Source organism: Macrobrachium nipponense, chromosome 10, assembly GCF_015104395.2.
Source record: "Macrobrachium nipponense isolate FS-2020 chromosome 10, ASM1510439v2, whole genome shotgun sequence".
NCBI classification, from domain to species: Eukaryota; Metazoa; Arthropoda; class Malacostraca; order Decapoda; family Palaemonidae; genus Macrobrachium; species Macrobrachium nipponense.
Genome location: NC_087204.1, coordinates 34,272,454 through 34,287,453, shown reverse-complemented (window position 1 = coordinate 34,287,453; position 15,000 = coordinate 34,272,454).

Sequence of the window (15,000 nt, the reverse complement as noted above, 5' to 3'; positions counted from 1 at the left end):
TATTAGAAATAGACTATTAAAACTTATAAGAGAATTTCTTATGCAAGTTAATGGCAGGGTAGTAGTTAAACCTAAGTACACCATTGGTAGCTTGTTTACGTACATAGCCATCGTACTCCCAGAACTACAACTTCATTTTGTCTATAAATACGAGCGTAATTGCTTTAAAGCAATTTACGTTGGAATACGAAGTGTCAAGCATGTGCACGATGGTTTGAACACCTATGAAGATCTGTTAGAACAAACAGGCTTTTAGCAAAACCACCATTCAGTGCCATTCGAGATCATGCAGAAAATAGTGATTGCCGTTTACCATTTTCCATTCTCTCTAGTCGAGTCTATGCTATGGAGCGGGCAGTAATAGAGAGCCTGAACACTTTGAAATTGAAACCTTCCATCAGTTACAATGAGAGGTCCAGGGAGATGCTGTGTTTGTAATGTGTGTGTGTGTGTGTGTGTGTGGTGTTGTGTTGTTGTGTGTGTATGCCTTCATGTTCCAGGTATTTGTTTCTTTTGGTATTTTTTGTTTTGTTTTTTATTCTTCTACTATATAATTTACCATTTTTTATATAACTTTTAGTACAACACTAGCATTCCAATGATCGTTTGTGATTTAGTGATTTTTCAATGTTTTCTTTCTGTTTTTTGTTGTCATACCTGATGATGGAGACAGTTACTCCGAAACCGGTAGTCATAACTGAATAAAGGATGTTTTATGTACGATTACTGGTTTTATTATATATATATAAATATATATATATATATATATATATATATATATATATACATGTGTATATATATATATATATATGTTATATATATATATATATATATATATATATATATATATATATATCTATATATATAGATATATATATATATATATATATATATCTATATATATATAGATATAGATATAGGTATAGATATATATATATATATATATATATATATATATATATATATATATATATATATATATATATATATATATATATATATATATATACATTATAAATAAAGCATTACGAACGATATATTTATTTATGTCTATATTTTTACGCGACAATTCACCTAAAATTTAAGATTTTCCAGGAGTCTTTATAAAGCATAGCTTACATTGTCATCATAGAATCCTCAGGTGAAACTAATATTAGGTCAAATACACCCCCCCCCCCCTCCTCCGCCTAAGACCCATTATTCCAGTAAGAAAGTTATCATACCTAATCTGGGCTTATCTCCATGAAATCACGTCGAATTAGACACTCCGTCACCTATACAGTGACAAAATCACAAGGCGCTGCTGAGATTGTGTTTGGAAATCCTCCTCGCGTGTCAAAATGAGTTTGAATCCACCGTTTAATAATACGATTTAAAAGAAATTGCCGCAACCCACATCCGTGATTTAGGAGCTCGCTGGATGAAAGGATATATGAAATTCATTCCCAGTTAAGGGGAGATTTCGGAAGACGGTTACGTCAAATTGTTAGCACAGAAGGTGAAATATGAATAATCATGTTATGTAATATATATATATATATCATATATATAATATATATATATATATATAATATATATATATATATATATATATATATATATATAATATATATAAGAGAATATATTAATCATTGGAATAATGACATTGTTAAAAAAACAAAAGTTCAGTACCAAGCGCTTTCTCGTGTTTATTCACGCATCATCGGGGCACAAATGAGACACAGTTGGAAAGAAAGTTCTAAAGTTAAAAAAAAAAAGATCAAGAATGACAGATGGTTAATTGTCAAAAGTGTAAAAAACACAGAAATGATCCAGGATAATTCGGATGACGCGGTAACAAACTAAAACCATAAACCTAACCATAAGGGATATGGAGGCTTAGCCATACAAAATCCAAAAACATGTAAAGAACTGAATATACTAATTTTTGTTGCTTGTATTTAACAACTTTTTTAATTATGAAGGCATCGATTTTGAATAAAACCAAGATCTAAATTTAGAACACTTCCATTATTTGACCTAATAAAGCTTCACTCCAATTAATATGAGGGTCTAAATCTCTCATTTGTACGAATAATACATTCGATATTTGGCCAGTTCTCACAGAATATTAGTATTGTTTGATTCACTGTAAAAGTAATTTTTCTGTTTGTCCATAATGTATTTTATCACACTTTTTACAAGGAGTTTCATAGATGCAGCCAGAAACATCTTTAGGAGAATTTTTTTTATTACTAAACTCTTAACATTAAAATTACATAAAACAACATTTATGTTGAAAAGCTTAAAAATTCTAGGATTTTCTAAAAACCTTTCATCATATGGTAATTTCAGAGTATTATGTTTACTATTGGTTAAATAAAATGTTTTTCTAGTCTTTTCCGTGCTACATCTACAAAATGACGCAGGTATTTAAGTTTCAAAGTAATATCGCATATTGTGATTTTTTAAGAATATGTATATATATATATATATATATATATATATATATATATATATATATATATATATATATATATATATATATATATAATATATATATAATATCGCAGATTTTCGTAAAGTTTTATATAACGTTATTAACCGGTTTCTAATCATACTGGGGTTGCTTGCAGTTACAAGTTAGGTAAATAATTAAGTAACAATAAATAGCAAGAGATCACACCTTCTAGGTATTTTTTTTTTTTGGCAAAAAGATAAGGGTAATCAGTACGGAAAGTAAATTATATTATATATATATATTATATATATATATATATAGTATATATATATATATATATATATATATATATATATATATATATATATATATATATATATATATATATATTATATACTTTCTGGTTGCTTCATCTGCTTGGTTTCTGAAACTAAATCATAATACGACGAAAACGACAGGAAATGCACCTTTGAGGTAACGACAAAATAACCCCTCAATTACCGCTGCTGGTTTCCAGAGAAAAGCCAGTTTTCGGATAAAGCAGGGAAAGAGAGAGAATGGAATGGAGGAGGAAGAAAAGAGAATGTACCCATTACCTCCGAAGAACAGCAATTAAGACTTAGTTGTAAGTGTGACCCCATTCATCAAATCTGAAAGGAAGTTGGATTTTGTGGGACGGGGGAGGGGGTTGGGAGGCCCTGTTAATGAGAATTGGGTTGATGAAATGGCACTGAGAGAGAGAGAGAGAGAGAGAGAGAGAGAGAGAGGTGGGGACGGGAGTGGTGCACAAGAGTGTTACAAGGAGTTGCGAGGATTAGGGTGTCTCAAAGATTTGTTAGTCCATCCGAGGAGACATCGTGAGAGAGAGAGAGAGAGAGAGAGAGAGAGAGAGAGGAGGCGGGGAACATGGTCTAGCTTAAAATGTCATATTACATAAAAACTAATTGAGATTAAAAAAAAAAAAACTTTTATCTCAGTTGATAACGAAAATGCCCAACTACCTGTAATCGCTTTCATTAATTAAGAATCATAGTGTTTATTCGCAATTGCTTAATATAAGCTTAATTGGGCGATTATGAGTCCCGAATTTGATAGAAATTAGAATTATGATTACTCTTAATGCTTCTAGAAATTCTACCAATTGCTTTGGGGTTTCATAAAGATTACAGTGTTTTATTTGCTGTTTTCATATTACAGTGAGATTCCGTCATTCGCACTCAACTATACACATGTCTAGTTAAAAATAAATCCTTGTCACATAGATTCGTTACTTTTTTCTATTCACAAATATTGAGCCACAAATCTAGTTTAATATCCAATTCCCCATACCTTTGAAATACATAACACTCTCCAAGTGAATTATAATTGGTTATTATCGTTAACTTATTAATCTGTTTTTTTTTTTCTAATAAGTAATAGCGTTCATCCGTGTTTTCCATTACCTTCCGTTAATGTCTTTATAATGATGCTTTTCCATATATAAATATGGCTCTTGTTCTGAATAATAATACTAATAAAAGTAATAACAATGATGATGAACTAAGGAACCCCCGCAACGAGGCTACAATATTGACAATTAAATGCTACAGTAGTGTTAAAAATATATTTTTAACCCTGTACATAAATATATTTTTAACACTACTGTGGATTTTAATTGTCATATAATAATAACAATAATAATAATAATAATAATAATAATAATAATAATAATAATATAGTTGGGTGCTGCCAAGTGAAGCTTATTGGTAACACAAATACAGGAAATACAATATTGGAGTCATTGCCAAAATACAAAGTTGTAACGATTAATTTCTATCACTTTATGTCCACTGTGTGTTAATTATTCCCAAGGTACAGTGAATTTGATATTGAACATTTTAAGTGGCTTATTATGTAAGCAACATATGTAAATATGTATGTTTGCACAGTGTCTTCAACGCTAACAGAATATAATAGTTTTTAAATGACACCAGTTAAGTATCTACTATGAGATTCAGGGCCTCTGTAACACGGTTTTTTGGACTTTGCTCCTTATCAAAGCATCGGATGTAGCTGAAAGTTGACATATGTATATTGTACAACCACACACAAATTTTGTCACCATTATTATCAATAAACCTAAACCCGATAGTTTTGATTTTTTTTTATAGAGTAAAAATTATCTGGCCGACGCCATGGCCAATGATAACGAGCCAAGAGTCGAAAAACATTCATTACGTAAGCAAGGTAAACACACCGTTTTACGAAATGTTGCCCCGCCCATCCATGAGACAGAAACTCATTCAATTTGTTTCATCGGCTCTGAAACCCATAGCAGTCTAGAATGGCTAACAGGATTTGGAATTGTCCGTGGTTGCAAAACTGCATTTGTCTTACGATTTACAACTTTAACAGTCAAGAAAAAGACCCGTGGCCATGCTTACTGTAGCCTGAATAGGTAATTATTCAGTTTCTAGTTTAAATCCAATGTTTATGGTCTGATCTGTATTTAGCATAACGTGATTATAATACTTGTAATGTCATTCAGGATTTTGAACATTTCCATTAACTATTCACTATGCCACCAAGAGAGAGGGAAAGAGAGAGATTGTATGTAAACAGTCTTTATTTAACTATTTTTGTTAAAATAAGATTTTTATCCAAAGTAAATACAAGCTTATGTGTGCTAAAATCTCCAGCAGACCAACGAATCATCCGATATAATTTTTTCTTCTTCTGTAGGCCGTACGACCGTGTTGGATATAAAGACTTTATGAATGGCGGAACGATACATAGAAGTGGGTGGGGTATCTGTGCTAGCGTAGTAATACTACTGTAGCAGTAGTGCCGCCGCAGCAGTAGTAATAGTAGTAAACGTTTAGGCCAACTGCTGGGATTCTTGAGGATCATTTAGCACTTCTTACAACTACTCGAGAAATGAGTTAAATTTTCTAATCCAACAATGCCCATGATAGCCTTCAGTGTTATCCTGAATTATAACGAGGCCAAAGTGGGTGGAGCCACATGTAGTCATCATTCTGACGATAATTATTGGTGAAGGTTTAAAAGCCAAAATACGGTACCGGCTATTTTTTTTTCAGTAAATAGGTAGATAGCCAATAAATAAAAATTGCTTGGCATTGGATATAGCAGTTATCAAAGCAAGCTTGTCTACTATGTTTTTGAAAATTACCAACTATTCCCTACATCTTGTCAATCTGATTGTGACATATAAAGTAGACTGTAATTTCTTAGGAAACTTATTTTGGGAGTTAGACTACTAATCGAAGTGGTTCTGTATTTATTAACATATTTTGTTGGTTTGTCCATTATGACAATTATCAGTGGAGAGGTTCAGAGTTCATAAAGGTGTACTGCTTTGCTTGTATTTACATTTTTATGTCATTGTTGCCAGAGGTCTAGCCTTCGTTACGTATAGCCAATCAGCCATCGAGAAAAAGGGAAGTTATGCCGTCATAAGTTACGTAACGAGTGCGTTCGGAACCTTTTCTCTGAGTAAGTTGGCCCGTCTTCGAAAATCGTCACTTTTACATTATAAGTACCAAATTTATTCAACCTACGTAATGCAGAATACAGTCAAAATTTATGTGTTGATATAATGTGTATTCTGAATAAGCGTTATATTTATGAAATGCATAGATATAAAGTTATTGCGAAAAAACCGTGTTACAGAGGCCCTGAATCTCATAGTAGTAATGTACTTTATCCTTCCTACAGACTGGCTACAAAATTAGCTGTGCATCTGAATATGTGATGATTTCTCCCTAAGTAGCTGACGGTACTCCATTGAAAGATACGCGAGGGTCTTTCTCTAAAGGAGGGCAATAAATGTCCTTCTTTCCTTCTTGTTATCAAGAGCCTAAAAAAAAAAAAAAAAAAAAAAAAAAAAAAAAAAAAAAAAAAAAAAAAAAAAAAAAAAAAAGAGAGAATAAGGTCGCATTGCTTCTTATGCAGTAAAGGAACCGAATAGAAATATTTCTTATCCTATGGACTTGTATAAAGAAAACTGTGAAATTCGGATTAATTTTTATGCAATGGAGGGTCTGAATAAAAGGAAAATTTCCCCTTCCCACCGACTTCAAGTGAATTTAGTTTTTGAAATCGCTTAATGAGTCCAAAAGCATTCCGCTACCTATGACTCATCCCGGGATGAGTCAGAGAGGGGTGGGCGAGTCACCTCGAATTGTGTTTATAATAAAATGTTCTCCGTGCAAATCCTAATCGAATCCATCTCCCCTTCAACTTTCTCCCGCCCTTTCATAGCGGGGTGAGGGTTTAGGTGGGAGGGGGGAAGGGGTTGGAACATCCTTCTGACGCACGTACGCACGCATATACGGTCCCTTCTGCGTACAACCCATTGCAAGAACCTCTCTCTTTCTGGCAGAATGAACGCGAGTTACCATATGCGAATATATCCATAAAAAGAAATTGTCTTTATTCTTCATATTTCTCAAGCTTGGCTACTTAAGTAGCTTCAATAATCAAGTACATCACGGAACTCTACAGTGCCAGTTTGAAGTAGCAGTATAGTGCCTATATCTTTTGACTGGCACTGTAGCATTAAATGAATGAACTTGGAAGACAAAAGCTGTTTGTTATTGAAGATTCCTAATTAGAATTGAAGAGAAAGATCGTCAGGGCGTGAATCTCTTTACCATAATTCAACTTATTTATTTCCTCTCTCTCTCTCTGTCTCTCTGTCTCTCTCTCTCTCTCTATGGCTTCGTTTGAAGTTTTAATTAGCCTCAAAATAAAGGCGGACCCGAAAACCTGATCCTCTTTGCATTAACATCATCCTCTCTCTCTCTCTCTCTCTCTCTCTCTCTCTCTCTCTCTCTCTCTCTTTGAAGATTATCCCCATCTTTTTTAGTTTTTCGACAATTCTCTTTCTCGATAAAGATAGGCGCCTAAAAATCTTAAAACTGTTAAGGATTTTAAATGGCTGTTTTTCTCTGTCTCTCTCTCTCTCCCTCGCTCTCTCACTCCCCCCCCTTCTCTCTCTCTCTCCTGATGATTCATTTTCTCTCGCTCGTGAAGACATAAATCTTAAACCGTTGAAAATCTTATTATCCTCTCTCTCTCTCTCTCTCTCTCTCTCTCTCTCTCTCTCTCTCTCTCTCTCTGACAATGCTTTGTCTTCTCTCTCTCTGAGGATGGGCTTCCGAGAAATCTTGAAGTGCTGATAATAATATACTGCTCTCTCTCTCTCTCTCTCTCTCTCTCTCTCTCTCTCTAAACCTCTTCCTTTGGGCCTCGCTATCTGTAATTGCCGGTCTCTCTCTCTCTCTCTCTCTCTCTCTCTCTCTCTCTCTCTCTCTCTCCACAGAAGGCATTACCCATCCTACTCTTGCTAAAACCTTTACGACCAAGATCATTCCAACGACAAAAAAAAAAAAAAAAGTGGGAAGTTGCGGCTCATTAGCATAATGTTGCAGGGTAAAATCGCCCATATTTTTGGGGGATTGCTAACAGCCACCTAAATGGGAAGGAATTAAGAGGCGTGATTCTACTTTAACCTCTCTCGGTGACACTAAGAAGAATCTGTCTCTTACTTTTCTGTATTTTCTGTTACCTCTGTTATTTCTTTCTGTTGTTCATTTATAACCTCGAACGTTCAAGCAAAGTTGCAATGTATTATTACCCTAAAGCAATTCAATAATTTACTTCTATTTTTGCCTATATTTTTATTCTTTTTTTTCTAATAACTGACCTTTTCTTTTTGTGTTTCCTATTACCTTATTTTACTTCTTTCACACGAAGGCATATTCTTTGGAAGCTTGAATGCCATGTTAATGGTCCTTGTGGGCTTACTCCATATGAGTATGGATTTATTCTCTCAATTAATAATAATGATAATAATAATAACCTAACTTATTTAAATTCCTAAATTCAAATTTTTCTTACCTTACACCACTATCGCCTTATATTTTATTTAGTTGTTCTTCTCACGTTAGCCACTAAATCAGCCCATTTTGGATTTAAACTACAAAAAATTTCAACAATATGAATTCGATATGACATTTCATTTATTGACTGTAGTTACTCTGAACATTTACTTAAATGGGCCACTGCTGTTTGGCATATCTTTAAAACACAATATATAGTTTAATTCTCGGTCAATTGAAGATTCTATGATTTCTGTCAGAGAATTATTTGATGCTTTAACTCTCTCTATATTTATCTATACATACATATATAGACCATTCTATTATTATAAAATTAGCCTATCATCGATCTATCTATATTTCGATCTATCTACCTTTATGTACATATACAGTTTCGTGTATCATTAGATTAGCGTACCACCTAGTAAATTAAATTTAATATGGCGTCGAAACACTAAAACCTGTGTTATTTGATAAGCGAACACATTAGTAAAATATTAAACGGTAATATATAACTGTGCCTGTACTAACTGTATGTGGAAGTGTACAGCACTTACCTTTCTCTTGCTAAGTGATTTCATCTTCCTTTTTCTGAAATATTCGTTCCTGTTTTTCTTAATAAATTGCTGTGCAAGTTTATCATATAATACGTAACACTTGCAAGCGCTCAAATAGTTTAGTTTTTTAGTTGACTTCTGAATAAATGATGAGAATTTTTCTTGGCCTTTGCGTGGTTTATCAAGCAATGTTAAGTAGAGTTTCCTTTCAGTTGACTTCTGGATGAGTGTTGATATATTTTCCTGGACCATTGGTCCTGACTTTTTTCGAAACATAAAAGGTCTCTCTTAAGTCATCCTTGCATCAGGTATAATGACAATTAACCCAGAAAGATGATAAACTTCACGTAGTCCCAGATAGAGCCTACTTTCATATATGATTTTCAAGACAAAACCAGTAACGCCTTTGAATGTTTGTTTACCAATTGTTCTTTCTAAATTAAAAGGATGCTGAGCAATTCACTATTCCCACTGAAGACCAATAATAATTATCAGCAGTCATGTCAATGAGGTGGAGGAACGATCATCATCACTCACGTCAATGAAATGAAGGAACGATCATTGGCACTTGGGCCAATGAAATGGAGGTACGATCATCAACACTCATGCCAATGAAATGGAGTGATATCAGTACCCATGTTAATGAAATGGATTAATGATCATCATCACTTATGTCAATGAAATGGATTAATGATCATCATCACTCATGTCAATGAAATGGAGGAACAATCATCAGAACTCATGTCAATGAAATGGACGAACGATCAACAGCACATATCACTAACCACATCAGTGAAAAGGTGGAACGATTATCAGCACACATCAATGAGATGGAGGAGCGATCATCACTACAAACGCCATTGAAATGTAGGAACGATTATCGTCACTCACGTCATTGAAATGGTGGAATGATTATCACTCACGTCAATGAAATTGAAGAACGACCATTAGCACTGATGTCAATAAGATGAAGAACGATCATTACTCACGTCAATGAATTGGAGGAACGATCTACCGAGCGTCATCACTAATCACGACAGTGAAATGGAGGAACGATGATCATCAGTCACGTAAATGAAATGGAGGAACGATCATCAGCACTCATGTCACTGAAATGAAGGAATTGTATTTGAAATTCGACAGTTTTTGGTCAACAAGACATGTTATATAAATTTAGTAACACTATTTTTCTCAATGTCTTCTTAGGCTCGTTCAGTGATAAAGTGGTTGCTTGCACCAAACAAATCATTCTACAAAAACTGATGATTCTTTAAAGCAGACTTCCTACTTCGAGTCGTGAAGGCTAAAAAAGTAAAAACAGTTCCATGTAACTTTTCAACTTTATTTATTCGTAGATGCATCTGCTTCGCTTTTAATCGAAGAGAAAGTTTGTGCGTTGCTCGAAAACTTATAAACTTAAATAGACTTTTCATGCTCTTACAGACTTGTCTCAACTTTTTCATAATGCATTCAGCCATTGATATGTTGCTTCTCATTCATCTGATGGTTAATTTAATTTCTTGCAAAGCTGTTACGCTACAGAATATCTGATTAAAGTAGTTTTGGCGTCTAGAGAATGACAATGTCAGAGTGTTCATGTTACCAAAACCAGTCTCGGCATTGTATTAAAATTGTTTGTAAAACAGCAATCGAGTACTCAAGAATAGTTTGTTTAATTTAATTCGGCCACTTAACCGATTGCTTGATATTGAAATGTCACATATATTTTGTCTTTATTTTAATGCTTTCTGTTAGTCGAGAAATCTTCTTCTAAAAAAAGTAAAAACTGCCTCATGTAAATTAGCTTTTTCAATAGTTTTTAACTAAACAAGGGTCCTCTGTATTTTGCAAAACTTTTTTACGGCAAAACATCTGAATTTCCAATGACAGCGTGTTCTTAATATCAAAACCAGTTTTGAGGTCACACGATGATTATTGTTTAAAAAACAACAAACCACGACAGCAGAATAGTTTATTTAACTCAATCTAGGTACTTAACCAGTCCCACGATATTCAAGAGCGATCAATATTTTTCTTTTAATCTTTATTTTTTATTTTGTAAATCTTTGAACTTGTTAACACTTACATAAAATTAAAAATTTTTAAAAGTTCTTACGGAAAGTAGCTTTTTCAGCATTTCCATAACTAAACAAGTTTCTTCTTAAAGCGCACAACATACGTAGCTTCCATCATATTCAACAAATCAATAAAACTTAGCACTCCAAAAGTCAATCAACACTCGATGAAACCACTCAGAAGCAGACATAGATATAACACCTTCCACAACACCATTACCGCGGATACAGGCACACTACTTAGCTGTCTTCAGGTTGCTGTTACAACCGTCTGAGACTGCTACGTTAGCGGTTTGAGGGCGTGTGCTTTTACCGAAAAGCTCTTATTTTGATATGCTAAGGAGAGCAGCTAGCTCTAAAGCACTTCGTGGTAAGTGTTGTATTGTACTGCATTGTACGTTGATGAGATTGGACTTGTGGAAGGAAATTCCACAATAACATGAATTATTAGAAAAAATATGTATTTTACACAGAAAGCTTTTATTAGACACGTCTACCCTTAACAATGAAAAAAATGAATAAGTTAACAGTGGCTAGCGAAAGCTTAATGCCTGCATATATATATATATGTATATATATATATATATATATTATATATATAATATATATATATAAATATATATATATATATATATATATATAAATATATATTACACACAGACATGATGGCTGAAGGTGGTTCCTGATATATATATATATATATATATATATATATATATATATATATATATATATATATATATATATATATATATATATATATACACATAAAATATACAAATATGTACATAAATACATACGTGCATTAAAGGATTCCCTAATTGCAAAACATTTATCACTCTTTTCCACATACTCACATAAACTTAAGCATTGAAATAGCTATCATTAACATTATCATCATGGCAAATGACAGCAAAATACAAACTCCCAAATTCACGTTACTTAAACTTTCGGTATCAACTCACAGAGGACTCGGTTGACAAGCGCAACTCCCAGAGTCTCGAAACTCTGGTTAATAACCCAATTAGCGAAATTTTAGGGGACGGGTTGATGTTCTAATTGGCCCCAAGCAATCATGCCGAGTGGGAGATTTGGCCCATCGTAAACTATTCTTCCTAGTTAGAAGTTATTTTTTTTTTTTTTTTTTCTCAGGAATTTTGCTATAAATTTTTTTTTCCTCAGGGTTAATAACGTTTTTTTTCCAAATGTACATAAGAATATTTTTTTTTTTTTTTTTTTTTGCAGAGAAATTTCATCATTAAAAATGTTTTTTGGGGGATAATAATGTTTCTTTCTAATGTACATTCGAATATTATTATTATTATTAATTATTATTATTATTTAGAAGTTAAAACCCCTATCCATATAGAACAAGCCTACATGTCACCATTGACTTGAAATTGAGCCTTCTATGGAATTTGGTGTTCTTTTGAAAGAAGTTACTGAAGATAATCGGAAACACAGAAACAAGAGATCTCTTATTAGAAAAAAAGATAAATTAATGAAATCATGAATAAATGGATAACTATCTAAATTGACTGTCAAAATACGATTCTTGGCTCGAACGTCTGCCTTTCCAATTGCACATCATCATCAGAAAGACTGTTCCGCAGTCCATCGTTGTGTGAAACAAAACACGTCTGGAACTGGGAAGTTCGAAAGTGTGGTACATTTGCTGTATATTGGTGCTTCTGCTGTTCAGCAAATCTGATCTCTCTGGACAGGAAAGGAGGACCAGGGATCTTGTGATAGCGCAAGTTCTCAGTTAGTATCCAACTATGAGCAATTTTTCAAACAATATTTTCCATCGTTGGTCAGAGTTATAACTGGCACTGTTAGGTGAAGAAACCTACCACCTACTTGGATGCAGGTATCATATACCTTAACAATGGAAAAAGTTATCAAACAACATATCATTTGGTTCCGCCCCCCCCCACCCCCCTTTTTTTTGCTACTTCGCATGCGCCATAAGGCACGGAATGAACAGAAAATCAAATGAAGTTAAAATACACAAAGCCTTTAAATCCGTTGATTCAACAGAACTATATAACAATAATTCAATGAATGATATACGAGTATAATTACCTTTCAAGCAATTAATCACATATATTTTTAACCTCAGTTAACCATAAAATACTACAAAATACTGCAGTTAATTTAATATCACTGATTTATAGAACGATCATGCGATTAAGTGAGATTTGCATAATTTTATACATTTTTACTTCAGTAATTATGAAGCATATTAGTAAGGATTTTATCTAACACAAAAACTCAAACGTTCCCATAACAGTAAGCACTCAAGATAATTAGGGATCTAACCATCAAAACATTATTAAGAAATAATCTCTCTCTCTCTCCCTCTCTTTGTGTCTTCCATCATTCTCTCTCTCTCCTCTCTCTCTCTCTCTCTCCACCTGACACTTTCATCTGTTCTCACAAACCCTTACACCCAAGAGACCTCTAGTCACTTCTCCCTCTTCAATATTCTCCAACATTCCTCCCTCACACCTTCTCCCCCACTCCCCGTAAGAACGCCCCCAACCCCCCGCTCCACCGGCCCCACGTTACGTTAAACTCAATTGTCTCACTTTCCTTATCTTGTCAACTCCTGCCATCCATCTCAATCCATCAATCGAATATCTGTTCCGCCCCCTCCCTGTCTTCTGTCTGCCTGTCTCTTTTCTTTCTTTCTCCCTCTCTTTTTCTTTGTCTGTCTCTCTTTTTTCTCAGCCTGTCTGTATGTTTTTCCCTCTAGAACTTCGTTCTTTCCTCCCTTCTCTCTCTGACTGTCTCTTTTTTTCTCTGTCTGTCTGTCTTTTCTCTTTCTTTCTCCCTCTCTTTTTCCTTGTCTGTCTCTCTATTTTTTCTCTGTCTGTCTGTCTTTTCTCTTTCTTTCTCTCTCTCTTTTTTTTGTCTGTCTCTATTTTTTTCTCTGTCTGTCTGTCTTTTCTCTTTCTTTCTCTCTCTCTTTTTCCTTGTCTGTCTCTTTATTTACTCTGTCTGTCTGTCTTTCTTACTCTGTTCTCTCTGTCTCTCTCTCGCTCTTCCTCCCCACGTCTCTCCCTCTCTCTCTCTTCCTCCCCACGTCTCTCTCTCTCTCTCTCTCTCTCTCTCTCTCTCTCTCTCTCTCTCTCTCAGAGCTATTCAGGTGCCAAATCTGACATGGGCCAGGCACCATACCTGCCACTCGAGATCTGTATCTAACAAGGCAGCATGAGCGTCGATTCACATTTAATTAACAACCACGTCACGCCACATCTTATTAGGCTATTAGTTTCGATCGTAACTGAGGGAGAGAGAGAGAGAGAGAGAGAGAGAGAGAGAGAGAGAGAGAGAGAGAGAGAGAAAGAGGGTAAGGGGTGGCGGCTAAGGGGTGGCGGCTAAGGGGTGAAGGTAAATGCGTTTAGCTTATGTTCATATGGTTGTAATAAAACTGTTGAGAAAGAGAGAGAGAGAGAGAGAGAGAGAATCAGTATTATATCTGAATTACCTCACGAATGACTAATATAGAACGCTCTAATCCGGCAACAAACAATACGATTCAGCATCCAGATACGACCTTGTCAACTATATTTGTCATAATTATCTCGTATTTATACATGATAATTATTTAACAGAGAGGTTGAACATTATCAGCGAGTCTAATAATAAAGGCAGATATGACTGTTGGCCTTTTAAAACTACAAGGCCATCGTTTTAAATACACCGTTTCAAATGTGGGCTAATTTTTAGCTGCTTTACATTGAGTTAAAACAGCTGATTGCAATTGACCAAAAATACACAGAAAGTATTTATTTATGTCTTGAGTTGGCTGTTGCAAAGTCAAGTGCTTGTACGGGAAACGGGCATGTCAGTGAACTATATATATATATATATATATATATATATATATATATATATATATATATATATATATATATATATATATATATATATATATATATATGTGTGTGTGTGTGTGTGTGTGTGTGTGTGTGTATTTTATATGCTCTCTTCCAGTGTCAATTTTGCTTTTACGAGAAATTTACTCATCCAAAATA